Below are 19,353 nucleotides of genomic sequence, written 5' to 3' on the forward strand. Positions count from 1 at the left end.
CAGAGCCCCCCTAGGAAGCCACATCTGGGGTGGGAGGCACACAGGTGCCCAGGCTGAGCTCCAGAGCTTGCCCTTTTATTTTCCTTTGATGCTCTCTGTGCAACCTAGGTCCAGCTACTCCCCCTCTCTGGGCTTTATCTCCTGCTGCTGGACCCAGTTAATCCGAGCCTCTACGACTAGGGCAAGACCATATGCTAAGCCCAGAGCAGGGATAGGATGAGGGGAGATACAGATAAAGGTGAGGAAGATGCCATCCTTTTTTCAAGGACTTCATTAATACTATCCTAGCAACTGGGGCACCTGCATGGCTTAGTCAGTTAAGTGTTTGACTCTTGATTGTGGCTCAGGTCATGATCTCACAGTTCATGTGTTGAAGCCCTGTGTTGGTCTCTGCACTGACAGCATGGAGCCTGCCTGGGATTCTCTCTCTCTCTCTCTCTCTCTCTCTCTCTCTCTCAAAATAAATAAATATATATAAAAAAACATCTTAACAACTGCCACTTGTTAAGCACCTGCTGTATACCAGGTACTGTTAGCTGCTTGCACTGTATCATCTCACATAATTTTTACCATCTCCCTGAATTACGGACTATAACCTCTAATTACAGAGGAGAACAGTAATGCACAGAGGAGGGAAGTGACTTGCCCAAGGTCACACAGCTATTCGGGGCAGAGCTGGGATTTGAATCTTAACCTTCCAGACTGCAGAGCCCAGAGTCTCATGCACTCTGTCCCAGGACCTCCAGGCCACAGGGTGGGTCTGAGCACTTGAGGGAAGACTTGAAGATGGAAGGGTGACCCAGAAAGCCCTCTCTCTAGGGAACCCTGAAGGAAGTGTCAGAGATGAGGGCCCAGAACTGAGAGTAAGTTACCAGCTGTGTGACTTTTGGCAAATCCATTCCTCTCTCTGGGCCACAGTTGACACAACTCTAAAGTAAGATTTTGGAATCACCAGGATTTGCCCATTACCCACAATGCCTTGCCCCACACCTTCCTCGCTGGAGATGCTGTCCAAGGTGCTAACCCCTGAGGCCCTCTCTCCTAAGCAACTGCTTAGCTCCCAGCCTGTGCCTGGCATATAGTTACTGCTCTGTAAATGGGAGTCATATTGATTATTATGATTTCCTGGCCTGTGATTCAAAGCCTTTATCCACTTACCCTTTTCATTCTGGAACTCATGTCCCTCGTGACCTACATTTCTTAAAAAACATTTTTTTCTTGTTTACTCAATTTTGAGAGAGAGACAGAGAGACAGAGAGAGACAGTGTGAGCAGGGGAGGGACAGAGAGAGAGGGAGACACAGAATCCAAGGCAGGCATTAGACTCCGTGGTCAGCACGGAACGCGACGCGTGGCTCGAACTCACAAACCGCGAGATCATGACCTGAGCCCAAGTCAGACGCTTAACCAACTGAGCCACACAAGGTGCCCCTTTTGTAACCTGCATTTCTGATCAATGGGAATATGGCCCCTGAGAATACCACCTCCATACCTTTGCTCACATTTTCCCATCCCCTTGGCACGTCCTACCCTCCCATTTCCACAAGCCCCCGCCACACCTCCGGCCTACCTTTATCACTGTCTGTTGAGGGTTTTCTTTCCTGATCCCCACTCCCCATCTTTCTATCCTTAAAATCCCTCCCTCTGCTCATTATGCCTCACATTAGTCTCATTTCTGGGATAGTGGAAAGAGCACGACCTTCAGAGCCTGACTTGAATCGGCCTCTGCTGCACGTTAGTGGTGTTACTTTAGGCAGGTCACGTCCCCTCTGAGCCACTTGCTGTGCAATGCATGTTGAATTGGATCTCTCAGTCCAGTTGAATGTGTCCACATAATGCCGTGGTACCAGGCAGGCTCCAGGATCCTCGAGAACAGGGGTTCCCTGGGTTACTTTTGACTTAGGCTCATTTTCTAGCATGAGTCACCAAAAAGCTGAGCTGTATTCCTCCCATCTCTCTGTCCTCCGCACGGTCTTACACAGCTGCCTGAACCCAGTAAATGCTTAATAAGTGTTGGTGGAATTGAATTAAATGTGGCCAGAGAGTGGAACAGTTGAAACTTTGTCAAGTAGGCTGTGAGAGCTTCCTGGAGGAGATGTGGTTTCCTCTGCCCCTTTTTAAAAAAGGGTTAAGAGGGGTGTCTGGCTGGCTCAGTTGGTGGAGCTGGAACACGAGACTCTTGACCTTGGGATCGTGAGTTCGAGCCCCATGTTGGGTGGAAAGAATACAAAAAAGATTTTTAAAAAACTTTTCAATGTTTAAAAAGGATTAAGAAGTTGGGGCTTAAATTGAGGAGGAGTCAGGCCTGGTAGAGGCCAGATGTGGCCAGATCATGGCTGGATTCCCCTACCCCCTGTCCCTCATCAGCAGGTTACCTGTGGTGAAGAAGCTCAGAACAAGTGTGAAAAAAGAATGGGGCCCAGTGGGAGGATTAGGAGCCAGTGGGACAGTGGGTGACTCTGCTTCTGCAGACCTAATGGGCATTGGGCATTTAAGGTGGATTCAGATGGTGAGGGGAGGAAGGAGGTGGAGTGATGTCGGGGTGGGGGAATGGCCAGGTAGAGTCGTGCAGGGGAGGGGTTCTGGAAATGGCCTGAGAAGAGGACCTTAAAGCTGGGAGCCTGGAGGAGGAGGCAGGACCCAGCAAGGATTAAGTGCCAGCGGGTGCTGAGCATTTTTTCCCTAGGCGTTTGTTTATGGTGGTCTCCATTGTGATGACACTTTTTTCCAGGCATTTGTTTACGGTGGTCCATTATGATGACACTCTTGCAGGTTGGCAAGAGCGCCCCCGTTTTGGAGGCCAAAAGCAAGACTGAGAACTGGTGAGGGCTGGATTTGAATCCAGCCGTTTCTCCTGCCAAGGAAGGGACCTTGGCCAAATGAGGAAGCCACAGGAATGAGGGAAGCTCTGATTATGGGCTGAGCTGATCCTGAGCACCTCCAAAACAGAGGCCGCTGCCCAGCCCCATGTATCCCACTGGGAGGGCCCATCTGGTCGCCCAGATATCTCCAGGAAATGCTACCATATATGAAGCATCTCCTGGGTCTCAGGCCCTGGGCCGAGCCCTGCAAATGAATCACTTCATTCCATCCTTATACCAGCTTTACAAAGTGGAGACTGTTACCATCCATTCACCATTTTACAGATGAGGAAACTGAGGCTCAGAGAGGAGACGTGGCTGGACCAGGGGCACACAGTGAGCGGTGAACCAAGACTGGTAGTGTGGTCAGCCTGAGCCCCTGAGCCCAGACCTTTCGCCCTCGCTTTCTCGGATGCTGTGTGTGCTGAGTGCGGGGCTGCGGTGGGTGGCCCCTGTCCTCAGGTGGCTCCTCTCTGTAATCACTGAGCTGGAAGCCCTGGGGGCCCGTGTGCTGCTGCAGGAAGCATGAGGCTGGCCTCATTAGTGGCTCTGAAATGCCAGGCAGGCACAGCCCACTGGGCCTCCTCATCTATTATGCATCTGGTGGGCAGGCCCCCGGCGGGCAGCTGGCAGAGCACAGGATGGGGGAGCCAGCAGCTGCTTCCTGAGCCCACACCTGCCACCACACCTCTGGGCAGGGACTCCCCCAAGGCATGCCAAGGCAGCTCCTGCCTCATTCCCCCTGGCCCAGCCAGGGTGAGGGGGTCCCACTGCAGCCAGAGGCACGGATGCTGATCCCCAGCTCATTAGCCTGCCTGTCCCCGCAGCCACTCCTGAGAGAGGCTGGGACCTTGACTGAGCTGGGCTCACTTGGGGCTAGGGTGGGCAGAGGTAGGCTGAAACAGAATCTTAGGTGCACAGGCACCTGACTGCACAGATAAAGTGTGGTCACTTACTCATCATTCATTCATTTATTTATTCAGCCACAAGTAACTACTGAGCAACACTACGTGCCAGGTACATTCTAGGGACTGCAGTTCCAGCAGAAAATGAGACAGACCCAGTCCCGATCTTCAGAGAGCTTGGTGTGGCCAGTATTTCACCTCTTTGAGCCTCAATTTCCTCATCCATAAAATGGGGAATAGAGGAGACAGTCTGTCAATAGATAAGGACAGAACCGCAGTGGTGGTGCTCAATTTTAAAGATTTTATTTATTTATTTTTTTCAAATATATATTTTTAATGTTTATTTTTGAGAGAGACAGAGACAGAATGCGAGTGGGTTGGGGCAGAGAGAGAGGGAGACACAGAATCTGAAGCAGGCTCCAGGCTCTAAGCCGTCAGCACAGAGCCCAATGCGGGGCTCGAACTACTCACGAGCTGCGAGATCATGACCTGAGCCGAAGTTGGACGCTCAACCGGCTGAGCCACCCAGGTGCCCCTAAAGATTTTATTTTTAAGTAATTTCTACACCCAACATGGAGCTCGAACTCACAACCCCAGGATCAAGACTTGCATGCCCCACCAACTGAGCCAGCCAGGTGCCCCAGTTGTGCTGAGTTTTAAAGCAAGGATTCATGCTACCTAGATCTTACTGTGTGCAGGTCTGTGTTCCAAAAGCACTTTCCATATATTGATGGATATAATCCTCATAATCACCCCATGAGGCAGCTACTGTTATTACCCCCGGTTTAGGGCCAAGGAAACTGAGACATAGAGGGGTTACAGAGCCTGTAAGTTCTCTTGGCAAGACTGAGATTTGAACCTAAGTAGCCAGGCTCCAGTTTGCATATCACCCTGTGCTGTAAGGCTGGAGGATGATGGAGGGAGTCGTGCAAGGCCTTTCTGAGGTAGCGTCTGAACCAAAACCTGAACAATGAGAGGAGCCGGATGTGGGAAGAGATAGCAGGGGGAAGGAGGCATTCTTGTCTGCAGGAACAGCAGGTGCAAAGGCCCTGAGGCAGGAACAAGCTTAGTGTGTCTTGGGAACAGAGAGGAGGCCAGTATGGCTGGAGGGATGAGGGAAAATGAGATCCGGGCGCGTGGGTAGCTCAGTTAAGCCTCCGACTCTTGATTTCAGCTCAGGTCATGATCTCACAGTTCATGAGTTCAAGCCCCATGTTGGGCTCTGCGCTGACAGTGTAGAGCCTGCTTGGGATTCTCTCTCTCTCTCTCTCTCTGCCCCTCCCCTGCTCATGGTCTCTCACTCTCTCTCAAAATAAAATTTTAAAACGTCTAAAAAAATGAGATCAGGTGTGGGTTTGGAGAAAGAGGAAGAACTAGATTGAGCAGGGGCTTATAGTCAAGGTAGGAGTTTGGATATAATGTCAGTAACTGACATGCAGGACAACTGAGTCTCAGACTCCTGGCTTTGTAAAATTCTAGAATCAGAGAATTTGGGCCTTCTGGAATCTTGGGAGATGGAAGAGACCTTTGAGATACCCTCCTGTGGCCTCCCACCTAGCAAGGAACCCCTTTTTTGGTTCATGACCATTTTGAGTATTGGCATGAGGCTTTGGGAGGGGTCTCCTGCGAAAAATGGGCTTTTATTTTCAAGACCTCTCAAAGCCCACCATCCCTAGTTGAGACCATCTTGACCTCCGAGCAGCTCCTTGACTAGCCCTTCCTTGCACACTCCTAGTGATAGGAGGTTCACTACCTCAAAGTAGCCCACTCCATTGCTGGATATCAAAAGTTCTTCCATACTTACAATCAGCTGCTTGAGCCTGGATGTAGCCTCTGGGGCCTCCCATTGCCCACAGTGGCCCTTTAACAAGATACGGGCAGTGATGTTACCTCCCCAAGTCTGTTGTTTCTACACTCCACAGCTACTTGTCCCAGCCCTTTCTCATTCTCATCCTCTATTCAGCTCAGCTCTTGGACTCCCTTATCTTTCTATGGGCCCAAGAGATGCCCCCTTCTGAGAAAGGTCATTTCCTTGTGTGTTGGGGCAAGGCGGGGGGGGGGGGAACTCCTGGGAGAGACCTCAGACCAGAGAGACCCTTCCTCTTCTTCCAAGAAAGAGCCCCTCTAGCTTAGGAGACAAGAGAAGGTCCCCCTCCAGATGGTTTTGTTCCTGAGACTGCCACTGTTACTCTGTGTGATCTTGGGCAGTGAGTCCCCATCTCTGGCTAGTTTCCACATATGCCTACATTTGGCACAACGAAGAGACGCAGGAGGTCCTCGAGCACTCTTGCTGCTCTCAGGTTCTCAGTCTGGTGGCCCTGCTTGCTTCTCCGTCACAACGATGTCAGACTCAGGTCCCTTTGTAGGTGGTACATGGGAAGATTTAGGCTCTGTTTTTAGGCAGACCTGAGTTAGAACCAACTTCGGGTTTTCTTACTTGCCGTGCGGCCTTGCAGAAGGCAGTTTGGCTCTCTGAGTCTCAGATGGTCCATAACAATGAGAACTGTATTGCTTACCCCATGGGAGTCTTAGAACGAAATAAGTCCAGTGTGTGTACTCGGTGGATGTTTTCCCTTTCGCAGAGCATTTGCATTTTGAGAGAAAAGACTCATTAAACCAAAGAGAGACTCATTAAGATTCTAGTACTAGAATTTTAGGCGCTGTTGAGGTGGTTTGGTTGAGAAGCAGTGGTTAAAAAGGGGACTTTGCTAATATTCCCAAATCTCCTAAAGACTTTCCTCGGGGCAGGGTCTTCCCCAAGACAGTCGTTCATTCATTCAGCAGATTAATTCAACAAATATTTAGTGTGGGGATGCCCTCTGAGGGCCAACCAGACAGTGGGGACATGGCACTGGAGATGACAGACAAGGGCACGCCCCTTGTGGAGTTCGCAGTCCAGAGCAGGAAATGAGGAAAGAGGTGGTTCTAATGGAGGCGATAAAGCATCGGTTGGGAGGCTATGGGGAGTTCTGAGAAGGACTCCTCCCCCACACCTAGGAATCGGGGGAGGCTTCCTGGAGGAGGTGACCCAGCAGCAACGTGGAAGAGAAAGGCGTGTGATGGCACGTGCTGGACACAGGACAGAACTGGACCCGGCAGCTGAAGGTGGCGGGGGTAGCCGTCAGGTCACATCCTGCAAGCCCCACCAGAACTCCCTGTGGGTGCTCCAGAGGGTCTGAACCCCCAAATCACCACTGGGCAGAGGCCTCCCATGGCCCCCATCACCCGCTCTCCTCCCCTCTCCTGGAACTTCTCTGCCCTGTGCTGTCGGTCTAGTGCTGTGTATAATGTAGGTTCACTTCTCTGGGTCTCGTTTTTTACACCTGTAAGTCAAAGAAAACAAAAGCACCTACTTCGAAGATTATTGTGGGGATCAAATGAGATCATGTGTTCCAAGGTGGAAAACCAGGCCTGGCCCAGAGCGATGCCGGCGATGGTGGTTAGTGCCTGTCGTCCTTGTGTGCTGGGCCCGGCAGGAGGGGCAGCACTGTGCGGATTCTGTCCTCTGGAAGCTCACCAGCTGCCAGGAGGTGAGAGCTGCCTACACATGAGCGTGTTCCCCAGCCGTAGACACCAACTTTGACACTGTCCCTAAGAACACTGGCTTATGCCGCCCGACGGGCCTGCACTGAGTCCTGGCTGGGTGACCTTGTGCAATGCCCCCCCCCCCCTGCCCCGGCTGATCCGTGGTTTCTTCCTTTGTCCAGTGGGGGTATTAGCAGTCCCCACCTCAGCGACAGTGAAAGGAATGACAAGGCACTTTGAAAGGGCTGGCCAGTGCACCAGCTTCGAGCCACATGCTGGAGGAGGGTGGAACATTCTGGGTCCCTCCCAGGTGTCCTGGAGAAGCATCACCCTCGCTCTCTGAGGCTCATTTTCCTACCTATACCATGGGAAGATTGGCTACAAAACACTTCAGTGTGCTGGGTTTCTAGCAGAGGCAGATAGTCCCTAATCTTGGCCTGGTCTGACTGCTGTGTGATCTTGGACTAAAGACTCCACCTCTCTGAACCTCAGTTTCCTCACCTGTAAATGGGGACAGTCTTCACCTCACAGGATTCTTTCACGGTTTCCATTAGCCATTTGTCCATCCAACAAACACTCATCGAGTCCCTACCGTGTGCCAGGTAGCGTCTAGGAATTGGGGATCCAGAGGCAAACCTGATGGATGTGGTATCTGGCCTCGTGCAGGTTGCCCCACAGTCCAGGAGACAGATGCAAAATGAGCTAACAGACAAATTAGGGAATTTCAGATGGATGATGAGTAATGAGGGATGGGGTGGGTGGGAAGGGGTCCCCCTTTTCTTTGTTTTTAAATTTTTTTTTAACATTTTTTAATTTATTTTTGAGACAGAGAGAGACAGAGCATGAACAGGGGAGGGTCAGAGAGAGGGAGACACAGAATCCGAAACAGGCTCCAGGCTCTGAGCTGTCAGCACAGAGCCCGACGCGGGGCTCGAACTCATGGACCGCGAGATCGTGACCTGAGCCGAAGTCGGCTGCTTAACCGACTGAGCCACCCAGGCGCCCCGGGGTCCCCCTTTTCTAAGGGTATCATGGAGGGCCTCTCAAGGCCTAAGTGGGAAGGAGCTGGTCGTGGGAAGCGTAGTTCAAATAGAGGGCAGAGTGAGTATAAAGGCTTTGAGGCAGGAATAAGATTCTTTGCCCCATCCCAAATCTGGAACATTCCAGATCACCTCCTGGCAGCAGCTGGAAGGCAGCTGAGCAGGCAGGGGGTTTGGAGGCCTACCTTCTCTCCGATCAGGAACTGCTGTTCACAAGGCAGGTCCAGGGGAGGGAGTGGGCAAGTGGGCAGGCATGCAGGACCAGGCTTGGGCTGGGCCCCAAGCGAGCAGAAGGTCCTCTGAGCTGGCGCCCGCCTGGCTGCCCTCCTGCCCAGAAGTATTCTGGGGTCTGTCACAGAGACCCTGAGCCTGGCTATTTTAGGAGGGGCTTGGGGCAGGGAACTCATGCTTGCTTTCTCTCTCCCCCCAAGCCATCCTGGGTGTGGACACTGGCCACAGAGTGCCTTGGCCTTTCCCACATCTGGCCCATCCACGGGGCCAGAGTTTCTTTGAGGTGACCCCCTCACACGCACATGCACGTGCACATAATTTCCATACTTATGCTCATGGACTTGACTCTCATCCAGACGGCTTTGTCATGAACACAGAGTTATTAACACACACAGTCCCTCCTGGAGCAGAGCATAATTGGACGTCGACAGTGTGCCAGGCCCCCAAACAGACCCTGTCTTCACCCGAGGAAGCTCCATTTCTAGAAGGAGAGATGGATCCTGGTCTAGGTCCCACCAGGACATGTGCAAACCAAACTGGCCAGTCTGTGATGGCCCAGGTCAGGCTTCTGGGGAGGCTGGTCAGGGTGGTGACAGCTTGCCCCAGTGTGAGGCTCCAGAAAGACTGGATAAGAGGGTAGCTTATGTGGTGTGACGGGGGAAGACGGGGAGAGTGTAACAGGTAGGGGGTGTGGGCCCTGCCGAGGCCTGGGGGTGGGACAGACACGCAGGGCCTCGTGGGCCACGTGCAGCCCGCATGCGGTGAGAAGCCACCAAGGGCTTTTAGGCAGGCGGGTGACGTGATTAGATACAAACATGCTCACGTACAAACCCCCGCACGGCCCAGACACGAATGCTTTCTCTCCCACCCACATTTCACGTTCCTGCCAGGCCTCCATCTACAACCTCCCCCACAGAGACACTCACCCTTTCTCACCACCGGGCAGAGCTGCAGAAAACCCTGAGGGGGCTACTAGAGAAAGTGTCAGACATCTGCCCCGCCTGCTTGCTGACCGTGGGTGGCAGGGCCCTCTGGTCCAGCCAGGATCCGCTGTCCACTCCACAGGCGCACGGGTGCGCACGTGTGCCTTGCACACACACGTGCAGGATCGTAACCCTCCCCTGCACGTGGAAGGCGGCTTCTAGCTTAAGGAGTACGTTGACATGCATTATCTCATTGAATTCTCCCAGCAGCCCTGCAGGAAAGCGTTGTCCACACCATTTTACAGCTGAGGAAACAGGTTCCAGAGAGGTGAAGTGACTGGCCTCAGGCCACACAGCTAGAGCTTGACCCAGCCAGGATTGGAACTCAGGTCCGTCTAACTTCTAGATGTGTTCACTGGCCCTTCCAAACTCGGGCACAAGTGGACGTGCTTGTCACCTTTCCAGCCTGTCACTGGAAATGTGGCAGGCGACCTTCAATGACAAATTCTTCAAGAAACAGGCTGATCAACATGGAAAGTTATTTGGAGCCCCAGTGCATGCCCACCTGCCTAGTGACCCCGCAGCCTCGGGGGGTGAAGTCAGTGGAGGGGCTGGGCACTTGCCAGCCTGCCAGCCTGGGGCAGCTCAGGGCATGGAGCTGAAGCCAGGAGCAGAGCCTGCATTTGCATTTGCAAATGAAGCAGACAGCCCTGTCCCCAGTGGGCTAACCCCAGCTGGCCTGGCTCCCAGGACATGACAGCTGAGGTCCCAGGGGGCACAGCCCTGTGCCCAGCTGCCTGGGCTGCTTTTCTCCTGTTTTCTCTCTTCCCTGACCCTCAGAAAAGGTTGCCTAATGCTTAATGTAGGGGAAAGAGCGTGGGCTTTAGAATTAGCCAGAACTGGGGATACAGCCCAGCTGTCACGCCTGGCCAGGGGACTTTGGCCATGGCATTTAACCTCTCTCCATATCAATTTCTCCTTCTTGGACTAAGGAGTAAGGATCTCCTTAAGATGATTGAGAAAGGTAAGGGTCAGGTACTCAGAGAGCTGACTTATAGTAAATGCTCAGATTTCCTTAAAAACAAAATCTCCCCCCCCACCCCACCCCCAACTACAAAAATAATAAGTGCTCATTGAAAAATTCCAAACGGGACACCTTGGTGGCTCAGTTGGTTAAGCGTCTGACTTTGGCTCAGGTCATGGTCTCATGGTTCTTGAGTTCAAGCCTCACATCAGGCTCTGTGTTGACAGCTCAGAGCCTGGAGTCTGCTTCAGATTCTGTGTCCCCCTCTCTCTCTGCTCCTCCCCCACTCACCCTCTCTCTCTTTCTCAAAAATGAATAAACATTCACAAAATTAAAAAAAAAAAAGAAAAACTCCAAACAATGCAGAAAAATATATCCTATAGAAGGCAGGAGTTCCTGGTGGTCCCGCTTCCTAGAGACAAGCCATGTGAACTTTTGCATTTAATTTTTAATTTTCACAAGTGAGATTTTGGTTGTGCAACTTGCTTTTTTTTTACTTAACAGTATGCCTCAAACCCCTTTTTCCATCAGGACAGAGGCCCCCTTTGTGATCACTGCATGGTCCCCGACTGTTTGCATGTGCCTTAATGCATTTATCCAGCCTCCTTTTAATGGACCATTGAGGTGGCTTCCAGATGTTGGCTATTGCAAACACTGCTGCAGTGAATGTCATTTGTTCATATATTCTTGTGCATTTGTGTATAAAGGGAGTGGCTGGGCCAAAGAGTATTTACATTTTTGTCCATAACAGGAGTGGCCAAAACCTCTACAGAGAGGTGGTAGCAATCCATGTGCCCCAGTAGAAAAGTCTACTTCCTCAAAATAATGGAGATTTACCCACTGCCTCTGTCCCTGACCACAGAGATCCCAGAGCCATCAAGAGGCAGAGATTCCAAGTGGGGGAGGTGCCTGAGAGGTCATGCTGCCCTTACTCCTGTCCCCACACCTGTCTCCCCATTACATCCCTGGAGGCTCTGCCTGCCTTTGCTCAGTACCTTACACGCTCATTGTTTTACTCTTGGGCAGCTCTAGTCTACCTTCTCACAACCTCCACCTAGGAGTCCTGCCTGAGTCCTCAGCAGCCCACAGAGGAAGCGAAGAAGGAAGAAAGGAGGAGAGAAGGGAAGGCCAGGAAATGCTCATGGTTAATGTTTACATACTTTGCATGTAATAACTTACTCAGTCCTCATGACAACCCTTGAAGGCAGGCACTGTTGTTATCCCCATTGCACAGATAAGGAAATCGAGGCTCAGAGAGGTTAAGCAACTTGCCCAAGGTCACACAGCTGTTAAGTGGCAGAGCTAGGATACAAACTCAGGCAGTCTGGCTCCAGAACCCACACCTGTGATGTTACACTGCCTCTCCCAGCAGGAGCCAGTGATTTATTGAACACTTACTATATACTGACTAGCTCCAGGCTAGTCAGATTGTATGTATAACCTCTAATTTATTCTATACAACAACCCTGCAAAGTAGGTATTACTGTTTCATTTGGGAGATGAGGGAACTGAGGCTCAGAGAAGAGAAGAGGCTTAGAGGAGCTGAAGGGCCCCTCCACAGCCCCTGCCGGGCAGAGTAAGCCCTCCAGGGTTCTGGTTCACTCAGTCAGTCCTCAGCAGACCCAGCTCAGTGTAGTGTCTCATCTTCCTGTTCATCCTCCTGTAGGATGTCAGAGCTGCCCCTTAGCACCATCCAGTCTGAGTCCCAGTTCCCAGTGGAATCTGCTTGGAGAGGTCGTGGTGACTTAATTCTGTCCACATGGTGATTTAGAGACAGAGCTAAGGCTTCTCCTTGTCACCTTCTGTTAGGAGATGGTGACCTTGTCCCCCTCTGTCTTGGCCTGGCAGGGACTTCTGCTCACCAGCTTGGCCCGGGGCCCACGAAGTGGCAAGCCCACCAGCTGGGGAGGGAGAGGGATGGATTAAACAAGACCTCGGCACTGGAGGGTTCAGTGTCTGGGCACTGAGGCCCAAGGAATGCGGAGAACAGCTGGAGAACAGCTAGAGAACAGTCGGGCGGGTGTCACTGGGGCTTTGCTTTGAGATGGGGGAGGCCTGGCTCACCCCGCTCAGATGCCCATGCCCAGCAGCACGGTCAGGCCCAGAGCAGGCAGCAGGACATGAATCCTGAATGAATAACTGAGTGTAGGAGTGAAGGGCAAGTGGGGGAGCGGGTAGATGACGGAGCTTGAGTGCGTGAGTGAAGGAATGCATGGAGCTCAGAAAAGGGACACCGACCCCCTGGGCTGCACAGGCAGGGAAGGACAATAAGGTTAACGAGGGAGGTGCGGTGTAGGTGGCATGGGCCCCAGCTCACGGGTGCCGGGAAGGGCCTTGCTCATGGCCTCTGGCTCACGCTCTCCCTGGGCGCTGAGGGTGGCAGCCTGTGGCAGGCCCATCAGTGGGAGCCGTCCTGCAGCCGTGGGCCAAGGAGTGGAGCAGTGGGTTCCAGCTTCAGGTGCGGCACGTTGGGAAAGTCACCATTGCCATCTTGGCTTCAGGTCTCTTCCATGTGGAATGGAGATAATGTTACCGCCTTGGGTTCTTTGTGAGGCTGTTGAGGGGGCCTAGTGAAAGGACACTCTGTAAAGTACCAGGCTGGATCAGCAGGTGTTGTTATTACCCAAGCAGGAAGAGGCTGGGTGGCTGGGTCACCTCAGCATGGCTCCTCTCCCTGCCCCGTGTGCCGGGAGGAGTCAGTCCCGGGGAGGCGGGGAGGGTCAGGCCCAGGCCACAGCCTGGCTCTGGCACCTGGGCAGGGGAGGCCCTGGCATTCAGCAGGTGGATGGGAGGCCCGGTCCTTAGGTGCTGCGCCCCCGGGAGGGGGCCGGTCCCATGACCTCCTCTCTGGGCTGCCAACCTGTTGTTTGCTCAGGAGGCCACTACCTGGCCCGGCTCCGGCATCCGGGTGTTTTGGCGCTCAGCCAGCATGGAGTGAGGGTGGGGACTCCACGTGCTACGTCCCTGCCCACCCCCTCTGTGCAGCGTGGAGACTGAGGCCTGCTCCCCACTCCCAGGGTGACTCTGCCAGCTCTACCATTTGGTGGTTGCGGGACCCCCTGGCCCATCTTGCAACCTCGATGAGCCTCTGCTTCCTTATTTCTGAAACAGCGATCTGGGCTGTGCCAGTTACGGATTACGGGACATCACAGCGCTCGGCTCCCGCCCACCCCCACACTTCCTCTTGAATCCTGGTAGAGCGGTGGAAGGTGCCTGGGGAAAGGATAGTCAAGAGCAGCCATGCTTGTGTCCCTCCCCTCCCTGTGGGCCTTGGGTGGAGGGGGCTGGGCTCCCTGGGCCTAGCTTCAGAAACTTGCTCACCGGGCTGTCCCTGGCCACCTTCCGTGGCATCTTGGCAAGACAGAGGCAAGCGGGAGGGTGGGGGGAGGCAGTGCCGGATGTCTGAGCACTGGAGACAATGGGCCTCTGTGGCCCCCAGGGGAAGGGGCAATTCCAGTGCAGCCTCCAGTCTCTGGTTTCAGGAGATCAGAGTCCCCTCAGACACGATACCACAGCTGGGAGACATAGGCAGCCCCCAAGCCCCATCCAGAGTGGCCTCTCTCGGGGGGGTGAGGGCCCACAGGAGTAGCCCTCTGTACCTGCTTCTCGCCTTGAGGTCTGTACTCTCTGCTGTCCCCCACATGAGTCACCAGATTGGTAGAACCAGCTGGTTTCATGGAGACCAGGGAGATTCAAGGGACCCTGTCCTCTGGTGACCAGTGCTGGGCTCGTCTGGACCTCTCAGGACCCTATCCTGGGCTAGCCTCCCTCACAAGTCCTTCTTGGCCCTGTGTTCCTTGGCTAGCTGAGCACCTGCTCTGCCCCCCCAACCACCCAAGTCTGGTTTCCCAACTTGTGTGTGTGTTGTCCTGTACCTGTCTAGCTCCCCTGCTCCCCATCACAGGCTTCCTGCCTTGGTGGTCATGTGTTCTCTGCTCTGGCCACCAGAGTTTCACCTGTTTAAAATGAACTTTAAAGCATGAATAGTTCACCAGGCAGCCAAGAAGGAAAAGGGAGCCCCCAGCCGAGGAAACAGCCTGTGCCAAGGCTCAGCAGTGTGAAACAGCGTGGCTTATTTGGAAAACTGCTTGCAGCCCAAACAGGCTAGGACAAGGTGCCTGGGGCAGGACAGGAAAGGGGTGTGCGTGGAGATGAGGCTAGGAGAGTCAGCAGGGGCCACACCCACCTGGGGACCTCCATCCAGGGCAACTATCTTTGGGTGGCCAAAGAACCAAGTCATACCCAAAGGACAGCCCAGCCACTGCTCTAATGCCCTGAAAGGGTGAGGTTCCCAGGAGAGTGGCTAATATTAATAATAATCAATCATAATAGCAAATACTTCTATAGTGCTTACTCTACTCTGTGTCTCACAGCAGCCTTATGAGGAGAAAGACAGGACCCTCCCATCAACTCTCCAGCTGGTTAACAGTGGGGAAACAACCCAGGAAGGCATCTGGCCAACTGTCCTCAGTCTTACCTATCTCCCCCCCACCATGCCTGTGGTTTGGCAGTGTGGGGAACCACCCGGAGATGCCCCCTACCCCAGTGTGGCATCTGGAGCCCTGGACTAATGGAAGGCCTGGGTTCTGGTCCCCAGTCTACTTCTGCCTTCCTGGGTGACCTCAAGGTGGTGGTTTAACCTCTCTGAGCCTCAGTTTATCCTTCCAGGAATTGGGGATCTTAGCGACTGCCTTATCTCCCACTCCAGTTCCGGTGAGACTCCCAGGAGTGAGCAGATAAACAGCACTTTTGAAAAGTACAAAAAGCTGTACTCATGACAGTGTGATTATTATTGTTACCTCGATGTGGAGATAAGGGATGGGAGGAGGCGCAGTGACAGTTGCCAAGAAACCCAGGAGCTGTCAGCAGCAGCTTCCGGCCTGGCCCATCCCACTCAGGAGCTGGGCCACTGGGCCCCTCCCCCACCCCCTTGCTGCGCCCTTTCCCTGGGAGAGATGGGTGCGTTGAGAGGGTGGGGAGCTGGGGCCAGCTGGCCGGCAGCCACACACCTCCGGGGCCTGAAGGTGACCCTGAAATGTGCCCGGCCCAGATGCCAGGTTGGCTCAGGCTTTCTGTGTGACCTTGGGCAAGTTACCTCCTCTCTGGCTGCCACCTTTTTCTGTGTCCAGGTCTTCTGTACCTGTAGGCAAGTGTCCAGGCCAGACAGGAAAGGATTGGAGCTGGACCTGGAAGATGCTTGGCGGTAGCTGCAGGAGCTGGGGAGGGCTGCCATGGGGAGGCCACCGGGGGCCAAGGCTAGGTGACAGGGCTGAGGTCCTGGGTTGAGAGCAGCCGTGATGTATGTAGGAGAAGAACCTTGAGCTGGAGTTAAACCTCTGTTCTCCCCTTTCCCTGGTGTGACCGTGGACTTGTCACTTAACCTCTCTGAGCCTCAGTTTTCTTATCTGGAAAAAAGGTGGATAATAGCCAACCTCACAAAGCTGCTGCGGTGATCAGATGAGACACTAGACTGCAAGAGTGCTGTGCAGATATGACTTCGGTCATGGCAGGGGGAAAGGAAAAGGGGAGAGTTCCCTGAGTCCCAGCATGCTCCAGGCACCTTCCAGCTGCTGCATGTGCAGAGGGAATGCAAAGCATTTTTAAAATATATTTTTTTATTTTTAAGTAATCTCCACACCCAAAATGGGGCTTGAACTCACAACCTGGAGATCAAGAGTCACATGCTCCACCGACTGAGCCAGCCAGGTGCCCCAGAATGCAAAGCATTTTAAGCTGAGCCAGGCCATTGGGTCTGGAAGGTTTTCAGAGAAGCAGAGAGGGCCAGACCCCACGTGAACAGAATAGTGGAGATTAGAAGGAAGGAGGCGAGGGTGGGATAGAGAGGGGAGGAGAGACAGAGAAGTTCAAGTTCATGAGAGGGAGGAAAATGGCCAAGTTGGGGGAGGTCCACAGAGGGCAGAGGCAGAAGGGGAATGGAGGATGGCTAGAAAGGTGGGGATGAGATGGGTGTGAGATGAGGGAGGCCAACAGGGGGAGGGGAGGCTGGGGAGGTAGGGAGGGAGGTGGCAGGTTGAGTTTATTCATCCCTTCCAGGTTATTTATTGAGCAACTAGTATCTGCTCAGTCAGTATAGTATAGCATTAGGGCACAGTACGTAGACCTGGATGGTTGAGGGTTCAAATCCTCTGTATTTCACTTACTGCCAGCATGACCTTGGACAAGTTGCTGAACCTCTCTGTGTCTTAGTGCCCTCCTTTGAAAGAAGGGTGTTCAATGAGTGAATCCAAGCGAAGCAGTTAGAGCAGAGCCTGCCCGGGGCAGGTCGGGTATCAGTGTTGGCTGTCCTTTGCTGTTGCTGTTTTCATTACCTCTCGAATGGGACTTGCTAGGTCTGCCCCTGCTATGAAGTTCAGATCTTGGGCTCTAGAGTGACAAACCTGGATTCCAATGTTTGCTCTGCCTCATTCACTGTGTGACCTTGGGCAAGTTAACATACCTTTCTGAGCTTCAGTTTCCTTGTGTGTAAAGCAGGCAGTTTTTGAGCACCTGCCTCACTTGGGTTGCTGTGGTGATTAAGTGGAATCATACAAGGCACAGGTAGGCTGTGGCTTTTGTCATTACTGTCCTTCTGCTCCCTCGGGGCTGGGATGGATGGGGGCAGGCAGGGCCCAGAGCGCCCAATTCCTGCTCTGTCCCCATTGTGGAGCCTCTCCCTTCCCCTGCCCTGTAGGGCCTCAGCAATGACCTCGTAGGTGGAGGAGTTGCCTGGCAGGGGGTGGGGTGCTGGGTACTGCCTGTGAGGGGCCTGCTCTAGCCAGCCAAGAACTAGAGAGTTGAGCGCCTTACGGCAGGGTCCCCGATGGAAGCCAGACCGCCGCCCGCCTCCTTGTCTCGAGAGACCTCCGTAGTCCTGTGCCAGCATGAGCAGCCCTGTGCAAGACGGATAAATGGCCATGGGGAAGCTCAGACGGAGCGGGTTCTGGAAGGGGAGTGCGTCAGGGAGCTGTTGCCAGACTGACCTGCAGTGGCCATGGTCTGAGCCTGGGGGCCTGAGTGGGGCAGGCAGAAGAACAGGGCCCAAATAGCTCCATCATAGGCGACAACCTCCGCTGGGAGGCCAGGGCCACGCCAACACCACTGTCCCCGTGTCCCCACCACTAAGGGGATCCAGCTTCAGCTGGGCTGCAACCCCAGCACTTCCTGGTCCCTGGGCAGCCTCTGCTTTCCACCCCGCTGGCGCCGGCCTTACTCAGTCAAGGGCGTGGGCTTTCAGTTCTGGCTCTGTCACCCATTTGCTAGGGGAAGTGGCTTCACCTCTTTGAGCTTCAGTTTCTCCATCTATAAAATTGGGGATACATGACGCCAATCTCCCAGCACTGCAGTGAGGGTGTAAAATGCTTGATACAGTTCTAGGCACATGACCCAGGTCTTGACAAAGAGTCCCCAGGGTGACCTCAGTGGAATTTGCCTGGACCATTTCTGTGGGCCTCTCTCTACTCCCCCAGCTCCAGTCTCTCCCCAGGTCAGCATACCTGGCAAACTACGGGGACCTAAGTACAGGCGGTTCCCTTGCTCACACACCTCCAGTGGCTCCCTACTGCCAGCCTTCATTCAGTCACTGATTCCTTCAATCATTTACCCATTCAACAAATACCTGAAGAGACCTAACTTGGGGAGCCAGAGTTTACCATGAATGAATGAATACCAAAGAACTTATTGAGTAAATACCTACTAGCTACCCAGGCTCTATGATGAAATTTTTTTGGAAGCAGAGGCTAGGAGGGGTGTGGCACTGACTCAAGGTCATACAACAGGTAAGTGTTCTTCTTCACAGTGATGCCATGCTTGAAATGCCACTGCCACCATATCTCTTTTTCTGGGTCAAGGGCACTGCTTAGTGCAGGCCCCGCTTTTAGATGCCAGCAGCCCCCGAGAGGTGGAGAGGCTTCTGGTGCCTGCAGCCGAGCTGTGGATGTGGACGGCTCCTCTCAGCTGTCTCTCCTAACCAGAGAGGCTGGGCCGAGGAGAGTGGGCAGGGGGGCTCCGAGGGTCCTCAGGGTCTCCTTCCTGGGCCAGGTTCCTGCAGCCCCTCCCCCTTTCAGGGAGGGGCAGTCCCAGACGGGCCTGACTCAAGCCCGCTGCTGTGGGCCACGGAAGATCTGGCAGCTGGAATGACTCACCCTCTCAGGACCAGCCTCCGTTGATGGGACCGGGGCGGGGTTGCAGACACGTCAGGGTGGCCCTGGGCAGCAGGAGGGAGCCCAGGGCCGGGTGAGCCGGCCTGGCTCGCCCGGCCCTGGGCTCCCTGGGTCCCAGGAGCCACTGGGCATTTCCTCTCCCTGACCCCAGAGGTGGCCTCCTCAGCAGGCTTTCTAGGGTCACAGGAGCTGACTTCGCCCTCATCAGACCTGCTTCCTTTCCTCAGGGAGGGGTGTGGGTGTGGGCAAAGAGGCTGAGCTTGGAGTCAGGCCTTACTCAGAGGCTGGCTCTGCCCCTGACCAGCTGTATGACCTCTGCATGCCTCTGGGTCCTCATCTGTTAAATGAGAATACCAGTGTGGTGAGGAGTCTGTGCCCTCAGGCCTGGAAAGAGGGGCTTGGCACAGGGCCTGGCACATAGTAGGCCCAGTGGCTGTCAGCTATTACTATTGTCATTAGGAATAGCAGTTGCCAGGGGCGCTTGGGTGGCTCAGTCGGTTAAGCATCCAACTTCGGCTCAGGCCACCATTTCGTGGTTCGTGGGTTCGAGCCCTGCATCAGGCTCTATGCTGCCAGCTCAGAGCCTGGAGCCTGCTTCAGATTCTGTGTCTCCCTCTCTTTCTGCCCCTCCCCACTCATGCTTGTCTCTCTCTCAAAAAAAAAAAAAAAAAAAAGAATAGCAGTCA

The 19,353-nt window shown here is 53.8% G+C and overlaps 1 protein-coding gene across 1 annotated transcript in view; it reads left to right on the forward strand.

Moving 5' to 3' along the window:
• RAP1GAP (RAP1 GTPase activating protein) overlaps positions 1-19,353 on the forward strand; it is a 50,431-nt gene that overhangs the window by 2,974 nt on the left and 28,104 nt on the right.

The sequence above is a fragment of the Panthera pardus genome, unplaced genomic scaffold (assembly GCF_024362965.1).
Source record: "Panthera pardus isolate Hobbes unplaced genomic scaffold, ASM2436296v1 HiC_scaffold_11, whole genome shotgun sequence".
In the NCBI taxonomy this organism is placed as follows: Eukaryota; Metazoa; Chordata; class Mammalia; order Carnivora; family Felidae; genus Panthera; species Panthera pardus.